The sequence below is a fragment of the Mytilus californianus genome, unplaced genomic scaffold, assembly GCF_021869535.1.
Source record: "Mytilus californianus isolate M0D057914Y unplaced genomic scaffold, xbMytCali1.0.p SCAF_9, whole genome shotgun sequence".
Classification (NCBI taxonomy): domain Eukaryota; kingdom Metazoa; phylum Mollusca; class Bivalvia; order Mytilida; family Mytilidae; genus Mytilus; species Mytilus californianus.
This window is the reverse complement of record NW_026262745.1, coordinates 88,531,710-88,543,675: the sequence shown is the minus strand read 5'-3', so window position 1 is coordinate 88,543,675 and position 11,966 is coordinate 88,531,710. Positions and strand designations below refer to the sequence as shown.

General features: G+C 31.5%; 1 long non-coding RNA gene across 1 annotated transcript; it reads left to right on the top strand.

Annotated features, from left to right (window-relative positions):
• Positions 1 to 717: 717 nt before the first annotated feature.
• On the top strand, positions 718 to 1,926 carry LOC127716057 (uncharacterized). Its single transcript, XR_007988738.1, has 2 exons — positions 718 to 845; positions 1,840 to 1,926. It is a non-coding gene; the product is annotated as an uncharacterized LOC127716057 (long non-coding RNA).
• The last annotated feature ends 10,040 nt before the right edge of the window (positions 1,927 to 11,966 follow it).

Below are 11,966 nucleotides of genomic sequence, written 5' to 3'. Positions count from 1 at the left end.
CGTTTGCGAATATCCAAGAGTGAGTTTGACTCATATTTTTATTATAGGACTTAAACATTCTCTTTTCTCGTTGGCAAAAACATGTCTTCTTTAATAAAAGATTATACTCACCGCGGAAAACATCATGATAGGTTATTATCAGATTTAGAACATCTAACGTGTAACAAAAATAAAATTCCCTAGGTAAGGTCAATAACGTAGGCTCATGACGTCATGCACATTTTTTATTTTTGTCTCATTTTTGTCGATGTCAATTTTAAGACATTCTATTATATATTTTCAACTTTTGAAACAGATAATATATAAAATAGAAAAGGTGTAGTTACATATCTTGAGCAAATACTAGAAATTGGAGCGTATTATAAACTAAAACAATTGTTATCCTCGGTGAATGCCATATATCTGGAGTTTATAAAAATCGCTGTATCGATCCAATCAAAAGTAACTTATCAAAATGAATATTTTTTTCATATCATAAAGTTATATATTCTTGTTTTTAATGTTCTGAGAAAATATTATCCAAGGTTCAGAAAGTCGTACAACATTTTGGGGTTCTATTACAGAGTTTTCTTATTGATATGACTCGTGTGACGATTTATACATGTACAAATACGTCATTATCAAATACTGAGGAATACGCTTCAGTGGATGCATGTTTGAATTTCAAAATACTGTGGATTCACTTACTTTTTGTGGGTTCCAATTTTCTTGGATCAAGGAACACTTTTCGTGGATATCTGAATTCGTGGTTTGGCCAAGTCCGCAAAAAAACCAAGAGAACATGTGCTTTTCATTGAACCTTTAACTACGTGGTTCATCTGTACCAACGAAAGTTACGAAAATAGGTATGCATGGGTACATTGTTTTTTTGTAGAATTGATGACAACTTGGAATTATCGTGCATATTTGATTTCGTAGTTTTGACGTATTCTGTTTGCGTTTTTATGGATATTTTCGTAATCCGTTGAACATTTAAATTCATGGTTTCCCTGTGCAAGTAAAATCTACGAAAATTGGTATCCAATGCATAATAATGAATCCACAATCCGTAAGATTAAATAAAATGTATATTCTAATTAATAACTAGATGAAATTACACGAATACGTACATGTATATTAGAAAAATACTTTGAAAGTTGCCAAACATTTAACATTATCGACGATACTATTAATTTCAAAAGTAGTTTATCCTTATAACATATGTAAACAATAATTGATTTAATAGATAATTGGAATCATCCATTTTCCTTGTATATCACCTTCTCATGTATTTGAATATGTCTCATTAATATAGTCTTTTCGTTCATTTTATGTAGAAATTATGTGTTTTTTTCGAACATTTTTTTTATTCAAATAATTGTAATTCTTTCCTGATTATCAAAATATGTGGTGGCTCTTTAAAATGTCATTGGATGACAATACTCTTTTAAACTATGTAGATACTTGACTGTAACTAAGGACAAACCGAAATGATAACATCTTCTATTTATCAAATTTAAACATTTTGACAAATGGAAAGTCCTTAATTAAAAGTCTAAATAAAAAGATAAAACATATCAAACGAATGAAGACAAATGTTATATTCCTGATTTCGAACAAGCATGTAGAAAATGGTTGATTAAACCTAGTTTTATTGCTAGCTAAACGTTTCACTTGTATGAAAGTCGTATTTCAGCGTCTGGTGCATAAATTCGGTGCCGAGACTTATACCGCGACATTTTAAAATTGTAAAAAAACCTTTTGTGGAATATTCGGTGAAGATTTTTTTTTGTTTTATTTAATTTTATTAATTGTTTGTAGAATATATGGACTAACAATTAATATGTTGTGTATTTTCAGAAGATTTGTCCTTAGATATAATGTACCCTGCCACCGAAGTGCTTCACAAAAAGACGATTGTTTGGTTCATTAAAATCTTTAAACTGACTTATCTATTTCAGCCTGTTTCTGTAATTAATAACTGATATTCTATAAGTCTCCCTCAAACTAACGTTACGTCTGTAAAGCTTTCAACGAAATATACATCAGATCCGATACATATAAACTGAATATAAACATATTAAAATGTATATATTATACATTGTTTTTAATTTACATTTTATCTTCATATGTGCATCTGTGTAGATGTAAAATAACTTAAGATACATACTAGCTGTGTATATAAATCTTTACAGATATACAGTCTGATGTATAGTTTATATGCATTTCGATCGAAGAACTTTTTTGTACTGTTTTTCAGATAGTATAAATAAGAAGATGTGGTATGAGTGTCAATGAGACAACTCTCAATCCAATACAAAATTTGTAAAAGTTAACCGTTATATGCAATGTAATACATCTCAATAAAGATTGCTTGTACTTGAGCAGTTTTGAAATGGATATTTTATTGGTGTCTCTTGGTTTCTATCCTCTCGAATGTTTTTTTCTCATTTGAGTCTAGTTATGTTTTTAATAATATTAGCAGGTCTTTCTATTTGTCCATGATATAGAACAGGATGTTTTTTGGCTTTTGAATCTGTGTAATCTTAACCGAATGCTTTTCTTTTTATTGTAACCTCTCAGAATACCGTTTTTGTGTGATTGATCTTCTTAAACATAACTGATTTATATTTTCAAATTGCTCTTACATCCTCAGGATTTCGAAAAAAAATGTAACCAAAGTAATCAGTAGATACCATATGAGAGTTCTTTTCTCTTATGTTTTTGATACGAGCAGTAAATGATTATAACTCGTAAACCTTAACTGAAGCATAACTTGATCTTTTCAATTTGAGGTTAATGATCCAGAAAATAGATAATGAGGTCAAGGTGTTTCTAATTATGACTTTAACTTCATATGCTTCTTTTTTTAAACAGACTACAAGTATATATGAATATACATGTATATATTGATATTAAATGACTGAATAATAGCCAATGATAAATCTTACGGGGCGATGGATTATTTAATAATGATATATTACACTACAAAATATAATATGTGACAAGATTAAAAGGGCACAACATCACCACAAAATAATGATAATATGAACAAATGTAAAATATTTCGGAAAACAGATATCCTTCATCAGTATGAATATGAAGTAAAATGAATCATATCAATCTTGAAATTTTTACAATAAAACAGCTAAAACCGATCATCATAGTTTAGACACTTGTACAATTCTAAAATTTAAAGCATGACGAAGGTTATATAGTTTTTTACAACAGAGACTGCAAAGATATGCTTTAAATAAAAACAGTAATGTGCGATATGAACTGATACAACTCTAAAATTTCAAAGATGACGACAATTAAGGCGTTACAACAACGATTGCTTGGAAATACATTCCCAATAAACAGCACTGATTAAAGCTGGTATAATATTTCAAATTTGTAATTTAATTTTGACTAAGGTTAAATAATTCGATTACTTTTCGTTTGTTCCTTAACATGTTAAGGCCTGTTCCCAAGTTTTAAACAAGGGATGTGGGCTCTTAATTCCTTTTTCTTTTGTTCATTGGAGACTCAGTCCCCTGTGTTGAAACACAGAGCCATTATATCAAATCTTTTTTTGTCTGAATCTAGAGGCATATTACCATTCTTTTTAATTTTCAGCAAAAGGTCTAGGCCCTCAATTCCTTTCTGCTGGTTACTTGAGGATCGGTTTCACGTGTTAAAACAGTCAGAAGTAAAATCACAAAAACTTGACTTCGAGGAAAATTCAAAACGGAAAGTACATAATCAAATGGCAAAATTAAAAGCTCAAACACATCAAAGGAATGGATGTTTCTAACTTGGTACAGGCATTTTCTTATGTTTGTAGGAATTTGGCATGTTCTTATGTCGATAATGGTGAATTGAACCTTGGTTTAAAGCGCTTAACCTTTTACTTATATGACAGTCGCATCACATTCCATCATATGGACAACGATATGTGAACAAAACAAACAAAATCGATACACTACACTTCAAAACATAATATATGACAAGATTAAAAGGGTACAACATCACCACAAAATAATAATAATATGAACAAATGTTAAATATTTCGGAAAACAGATATCCTTCATCTGTATGATTATGATGTAAAATGAGTTGTGTGTCGGATTACACAGGTTGCACTGTACATGTATGTTTGAAAGGTTTTGTTCTTGTTTTTATGGTTCGTTTGTTAACTTTTTCGTGAAAACGGTTTTGATACAATAACCAAAAGGTAACGAATGAAATGATTGAATGGTGTATATTTGTGGTTTTGTCAACTTCGTTTAATCTTAAATATTGTGTTGTATCTTGACTGATGGTTAATTTATATATCATTTGTCTGTATTTCAATTACGTTAAGGGATATATCAACTACATGTTTGTTATGGATTGATTTTATGATATACATTGTACATGTATGTTTGAAAGGTTTTATTCTTGTTTTTATGGTTCGTTTGTTAGATTTTTTGTGAACACGGTTTTGATACAATAACCAAAAGGTGAAATGAATTTGATACTTTGAATGACTGTAACATGTGTAAGGTGTATATCTGTCTGACTGGTTACGTTTTACAGTGACCCCATCTTCATGGAGTGTTTTGCATTGTTAATTTTGATGGTGAGGTGCGTTTCCTATATACCTTTAGCATATTCTTACAATGTTGTGGTGTGTATAAGGGTTCTCAGGAATACATGCATGTCTGGCTAAAAGTAAAATCACAAAAATTTGAAATCCGAGGAAAATTTAACAAGGAAAGTCTCTAATCAAATGGCAAAATCGAAAGCTGAAACACAATAAACGAATGGATAACAACTGTCCTATTCCTGACTTGGTACAGACATTATCTTATGTAGAAAATGGTGGATTAAACCTGGTTTTATAGCTAGCTAAACCTCTCACTTGTATTACAGTTGCATCAAATTCCATTACTGTAGATTCATTTATTTTCGTGGGCACCAATTTTCGTGGATTGAGAAAACTACTGTAAATTCAAAAATTATTGCGGGCATTTATTATTGCGATTTTGTCATTTTAGACTTTAATGCGATTTTAATTTTTAAGATTTTGAGAAAAATCCTGTTTCATATAAAATATTTTAAAATGCGAGTTTAAATTATTGCGTTAACAACTTTGTCGCATTTGTCCCAAAAATAAAAACCTCGCAATAATTTCTGAAATTACAGTATCATGTTCGTTGACATTAATGTTCGTGGTTTTGACGAAGACTACATAAGAGCCTATACAAAATTTGTCATTCGTTGAACTTTTAATTTCGTGTTTCACCTAAACCCACGAAATCCACGAAAATTGGTATCCAACGAATAATAATGAATTCACAGTATATTGAAAACGATGTGTGAACAAAACAAACAGACTTTAATAGGAAAACACATCAAAAATAGGGGTACAGCAGTCAACATTGTGTTATAATCTTAATCACTACAAAAACAAACAAATATGTAAAGAAGAATTGTTAATTTATAAATCATTTTGTCTTTATCTCCGATACGTTAAGGGATATGACAACTACATGTATTTTATGGAATGATTTTATGATATGCATGTATGTTTGAAAGGTTTTATTCTTGTTTTTAAAGTTCATTTGTTAATTTTTTGTGAAAACGGTTTTGATACAATAATCAAAAGGTAATTATATTTGATACTTTGAATGACTGTAAGGTGTATATCTGTCTGACATGCTACGTGTTACAGTGACTCCATCTGTACGGAGTGTTTTGCATTGTTAATTTTGATAATGAGGTGCGTTTCCAATATACTTTAAGCATATTCTTACAACTTTGTGGTGTGCATAAGGGTTCTCAGATAAACATGCATGTCTGGCAAGGTTCATCTGTCCTTGATCTTTTTTTGTAGTTCATGAATACAGTCTTTTTTGAGACAAAAACGTTAAACCTTTTACTGAAAAAGGTGTGCCTGGTTAGAAAAATCAATACCTGACTACCTGAGGTTATTGAACATACTGTATTATTCAAGTCGCACGGATTTCTTCAAAAATTTGAAACCCATAAATGATTTTTTTAAGGATTTTTGTTCATGAAACAATTCCTTTAATTCATACCCAATTTTAAATCATCAAACAAATGTTGCACCTTCATATTGTCAAGACTAAGCAATGACAATCTGAATCAGGCTATACGAATAGTGCATGCAGGAATGTGTGAATGTGCTGTTTTCAGACGATTTTACATCAGAAACTCGTCCTTACAACAACGGTACAGACAGACATAGAATTTTTGAAGACCTTTTATGACCAGATCAATATCTTGTGAAAACGCAACGTCAATACAAAAAAAAAAAAAAATGTGCCACGTCATTTTAACGACCGCAACATAAACTGCTCATCAAGTCAAGAATGCAATGGCAGACAGTTTAATGTCAAAAATGATTCCCGTATACTAAAAGGCAAAAGAATCGACTTCACTAAAACATTTCAAGCAATAAAATTTCAACACCTTAACGGCTAAAACACACTGTAATGCATGGGACAGAGGCAAACTCATAATGTACCAAAAAAAACGGAAAACATACCCAAAAGAATTAGTTGACGTTTCTGACAATCTTTTTGGCGCTGGTTGCAGGCAGTCATTGCATTCGACGGTGACACACCCATTGATAAGGGGAAAACCAATGCATACCACATGATTTGAACTTAAAAAATGACGTTATCAGTTCAGTTTTTAAACTCCAAACTTTTTCCAGGCAATTACGACATAATTAAAGTTTATTTATTTACATTTAGTTTACAAACATTACCTTTTTGAAAATGGGAATAAAATAGAATTATCTAGTGTTGCGTTTATAAAGTCCATCAGTATATATTTATTCGTCCAGTGTTTGTTCACTTGTGTTAATATGTCTTTTGATTGAGTAAAGCCATTTCAACGGTTATTCTATAGTGTTTTTATATGTTGTGATATTACACTATTGTTTCGGTACGGGTGAAGGATGGTACTTATTAAAACTCACTGCATGTGTTTGCACCTGTCATATGTCAGAAACCTGATGTTCAGAAGTTGTCGTTTATTGATGTGGTTCATAATTAAATCTCGTTTCTCGTTTATTATATAGATTAAACCGTTTGTTGTCCCATTAGAATGGTGTAATAATAGTCATTTGCGGGTCCCTTTATAGATTGCTGTTCGGTGTGAGCCAATGCTCCGTGTTGAAGACCGTACTTTGACCTATAATGGTTTACTTTTAAAAGTTGTGACTTGGATTGAGAGCTGTCTCATTCGGACTCATACCACATCTTCTTATATCTATATGATACTATTCGAGTTTTAACAAAAATTGCATCATTCTTTTAAAAAGTAAACATGACGCTCAATTACTGAAAAAAAAAACAATTTAAGGAATGTCTGATATTTGTTGTCTTTGTTTCACACTATATCCCACTTATATGTGTTTGAGGTTATTCTGAATAGACAGAAAAAATGTCACATTCATTCGCTATGATTTAATTCATTCAATATTCCTTTTTTTAAGGGGCAGCTGAGGCCAACCTCCGGGTGCGGGATTTTCTCGCTGCGTTGAAGACTGTGGTGTCATTATGCAGTTATCTGCTCTTTTATCGGGTTGTAATCAAATTTAAATCATTTAAAGTAGAGCCATATTGGGAAATCTGTAACACGCACATGGTTTAAGTCATTAAAAGTTGTAAAAGAAAAAAAAATATTGAATTATATAATGATACAGATGATAAATGTAACGAATATAACTTCAATACCCAGTGGATTATACTTCATTTGAAATTTGGAAGATAGTTTTTCTCATTGGCAATCATACAACATCTCCTTATTTAAAGACATAATTTTCGTTGACATTATATTTAGGAATATTCAATCGACTCCTGCTTTTAGAGTATTTTAAAACCTCTCAATTGATTTCTTATTCCAGTGCTTGTTTTTCCTATAATATTCTATCTACTTATATTTAGAAGAAATCTGTTGCACAATTGTTTTCTCTGAAAATTATACAACTGATTTGTTTGATTGAATGATTTACGGATGCAATCGTAGTTGGATAGACCCTTTGGAGTATCAGTGAAATATTACAGAAATAAACTAAAACAATTACTATGAAATAAGAAGATGTGGTATACTTACCAAACTAGAGGCTCCAAGGAGCCTCTGTCGCTCACATGATATTTGTATTTAAAATTGATGCATGAAATAATGCAACCGTTATACTTTTGGTCTAGTTTCAGAGATATAAGTCAAAAACTGCATTTTTCCCCTTTGTTCTATTTGTAACCATGTCTGCAATGTTGGTTGGCAGGCAAGGTCACAGGACACATTTAAAAAAAATACCCTAGTGCTTATTTGTGACCAAGTATAAATTTGTCTTAGCTGTTTCAGGAGAAGACTATTGTAAAAAATTACAAACATTTACGAAAAATTGTTAAATTGACCATTTTGGTCATGTTGACTCATTTGTAGATCTTAATTTGCTGAACATTATTGCTGTTTACAAATTAGCTCTATCTATAATGATATTGAAAATAATAACCAATAACAACAACATTTCCTTAAAATTATTAATTTAGGGGCAGCAATCAAACAACAGTTTGTCTGATTCGTTTAAAAATTTCAGGACAAATATATCTTAACCTGATAAATATTTTCATCTCAAATTTGCTCTAAATGCTGTAGTTTCAGAGATATAAGCCCCTATGTTCTATTTTCATCTATGTCAGCCATGTGTGTTGGCAGGTGGGTTCATCGGACACATCTTTTAAACTAGATACCCAATGATGATTGTGGCCAAGTTTGGTTAAATTTGGCCCAATAGTTTCAGAGGAGAAGATTTTTGTAAAAGTTAACGACGACGGAAGACGGACGACGGACGACAGACGACGACGACGGACGACGGATGCCAAGTGATGAGAAAAGCTCACTTGGCCCTGTGGGCCATGTCATCTAAATAACAACCTTCTACCAGAGACAAAAGGACACAGAAATTGACACTTATAAGTCACCAAATGGCCTTCAGCAACGAACAAAGGCAATATCGCATAGTCAGCTATAACAAGCCCTAAAATGACAAACGGAAAACAAATCAAACGATAAAACTAAAAGGCGTAATTTATGTAGATAAGTCAGTTTTAAGATTTTAATGCATTGACCAGTCTTCTTTCAATGAAGCGCTTTGTTGGTGGCGTTCATAATATCTATGGACAAACCTTCTGAAATACATAACATAGTAAACGTAAGTCCATATATTCTACAAACAATACATACATTTAAATAAAATTCGAATATTGTCTGACAAATTCATTTATTATCATTACTTTTGAGTGATGGTACAAATGTAAATCCTTCATCATCAAATATATATTAATCCTGAAAATGAATTATTCAAGTCGTCAATTCAGAGATCAATGTATTATGTGTATTATGCTTGAAACTTGGCCGATGTAAAACGTGTGTTTTCCCGTTGAATATTTAGTTTACAAAGCAAATTGTCGTAGAGCATGAACAACCAGGTATTTGTGAAAATAAAACCAAGAAGTCAAATACAGCATGGTTTGTTTAATATTGATGCAAACACAAATACAAATTCGTAAATTAAAATTAATGTTTTGATGTAAAATTTTAAAGAACGAAAATTTCACAAAATAATATTTCGCAATTAAACGTGACGTCATTAGTATGCTTTCGGTGTCCAATGTAACCCCAATGCGTATGCAGGCTTCCCGTGTTCGTCCGAATGTATTAACATTTGATAAGAAAACAAACAGATTATCTTACAGAAATATAGTACAGATCAAATACATTAAACAGGTTTCATGCAAGGATAACTGATCAATTCATTTATTGATTAGTTAAATCATTTTTTTTAAATTGCTTTTTTATACAATATAAAAAAGAATATGCGGTATGATTACCAATGACACAACTCTTCACAAGAGACATAATGACATAGATATTAATGACTACAGGTTACCGTACGGCCGTAAAAAATGAGTGAAGCTCAAATCGCATTGTCAGCTATAACAGACTCCTAAATGAGAAATGTAAAACAATTCTAACGAGAAAACTAACGGCTTATTTTATTTACAAAATAATGAACAAAACAAATATGTGACATAGCAACAAAAGACAACCACAAAATTACATGCAGTTTACTTGGGACAGGCAGATGCAGCATGCGGCGGGGTTTGCACCCAAACCTCCCCTAATCCTGAGAAGTGGTGCAACAGAGCAAGACAAGAACTGTTTAAAACAAAAAACAAACAACGCATGAGATCAACTGCAACAAACAAACCACCACCCCCCACCCCAAATACGGGCTACTGACTTGGGACAGGCACATATAGAATATAGTAAGGTTAAACATGTCAGCTTATCTGATAAAAAAAAGTAAAACTTTCGAAATTTAGACTGTGTGGCATAATTCGAATACGTGTTATTTAATCTATTTGAATTTTATGTTAACTTTTATAACATTAATCTATATTTGAACTTTTCTCTGATTTCTATATACATGTACATTGATTAAAGTGGTTCCGTTTGCAACATCCCATTTAATTAACAAATATGAAGAGTTCTGCATTTAAACATATATGTTTATTGTCAACGAATTAGAAATAATGAAATCTTAAACGCTGATAACTTATATTTTGCTGCTTTTAAAAGTATTATGCAGAGACAAATGTAATTCATAGAAAACAAAAACATTATACACAACATTATTCGTACTAATACCTTATGTGTCGAAACTATTCATAGTTTTTTTTATTATGAATCTGGCATCTTGTACTTTTAGTCTTATCGTTTTTCGCTGAGCACGTCTTCTATATTTTTAATCGCTTTATTGATAAAAATCAAAGACCCATTGAAATTCATTCTTTTGTATTTAATGATGACTTATATACACCTGTATACATAGTCTTGTCGATAAGGAAACTACTTATTATAATACCAAAATACACGAATATGTTAATTTATTATATGCCACCATTATGCAATCAAACGTATTAAAACAAATTGATATAGACAAAATAGAAGTAAAAACGACAATGTGCATGACGTCAGAAGCCTATGTTATTGATGTTACCTGGAACAAACTATTTATAGGTACAATCAGCTGTTTCAAAAGAAGGGCAAACTATACCTTAGGGCATTCGAACTCATAGATAAAAAAAGACAAACAGACAAGTAATAGTGCGCGGTTAATATAATGTTAACATTATGTTTAATCTAAATGTTAAACCAAGGATAAAAAAGCCTTGAAATCTAAATATTCTTTGTCAAACTTACTCTTTCAAATTCGCAAACGTATGTCGCGTCAGTAGTACAGGTTATTGGTCCCCAAAACCAATCCACACTCATCACAGAGAAAAAAGCAACTATTACCAAACATTCACTGTTGGTGACCTTCTGCTGTTGTCTGTTCTATGGTTGGGCTGTTGTCTCTTTGACACATTCCCCATTTCCATTCTCAATTTTACTATCAGGATTTCCAGATGATTCGTCAAAAAATCCTGCAAAATAAGATAAAATTGAGAATGGAAATGGGGAATGTGTCAAAGAGACAACAACCCGACCATAGAGCAGACAACAGCCGATGGTTACCAATGGGTCTTAAATGCAGCGAGAAACTCCCGCACCCGGAGGAGTCCTTCAGCTGTCCCCTAAACAAATATGTTACTAGTTCAGTGATAATGAACGTCATACTAAACTCCGAAGAGTATATATTGCATCTGTTCTAACATGCATGTAACAAACAACGTTATGTATATCAACTGATAAAATGAAGTCAAATATGCATATCTAGAACATGCAGAAAACATCATGTCAACATAATGAACTTAAGGACGTACATTGTTTTTTATTTGTCGCAACACTCAACTAGAAAGGACCGTCATATGATAGATACAAATACAATAAAAAAATATCCTTATATTGTTATATCTTATATGCTTTGACAATACAGTTTGATTTGTTCTCCCTGAACGCATGAAAGATAAAACAAAAGT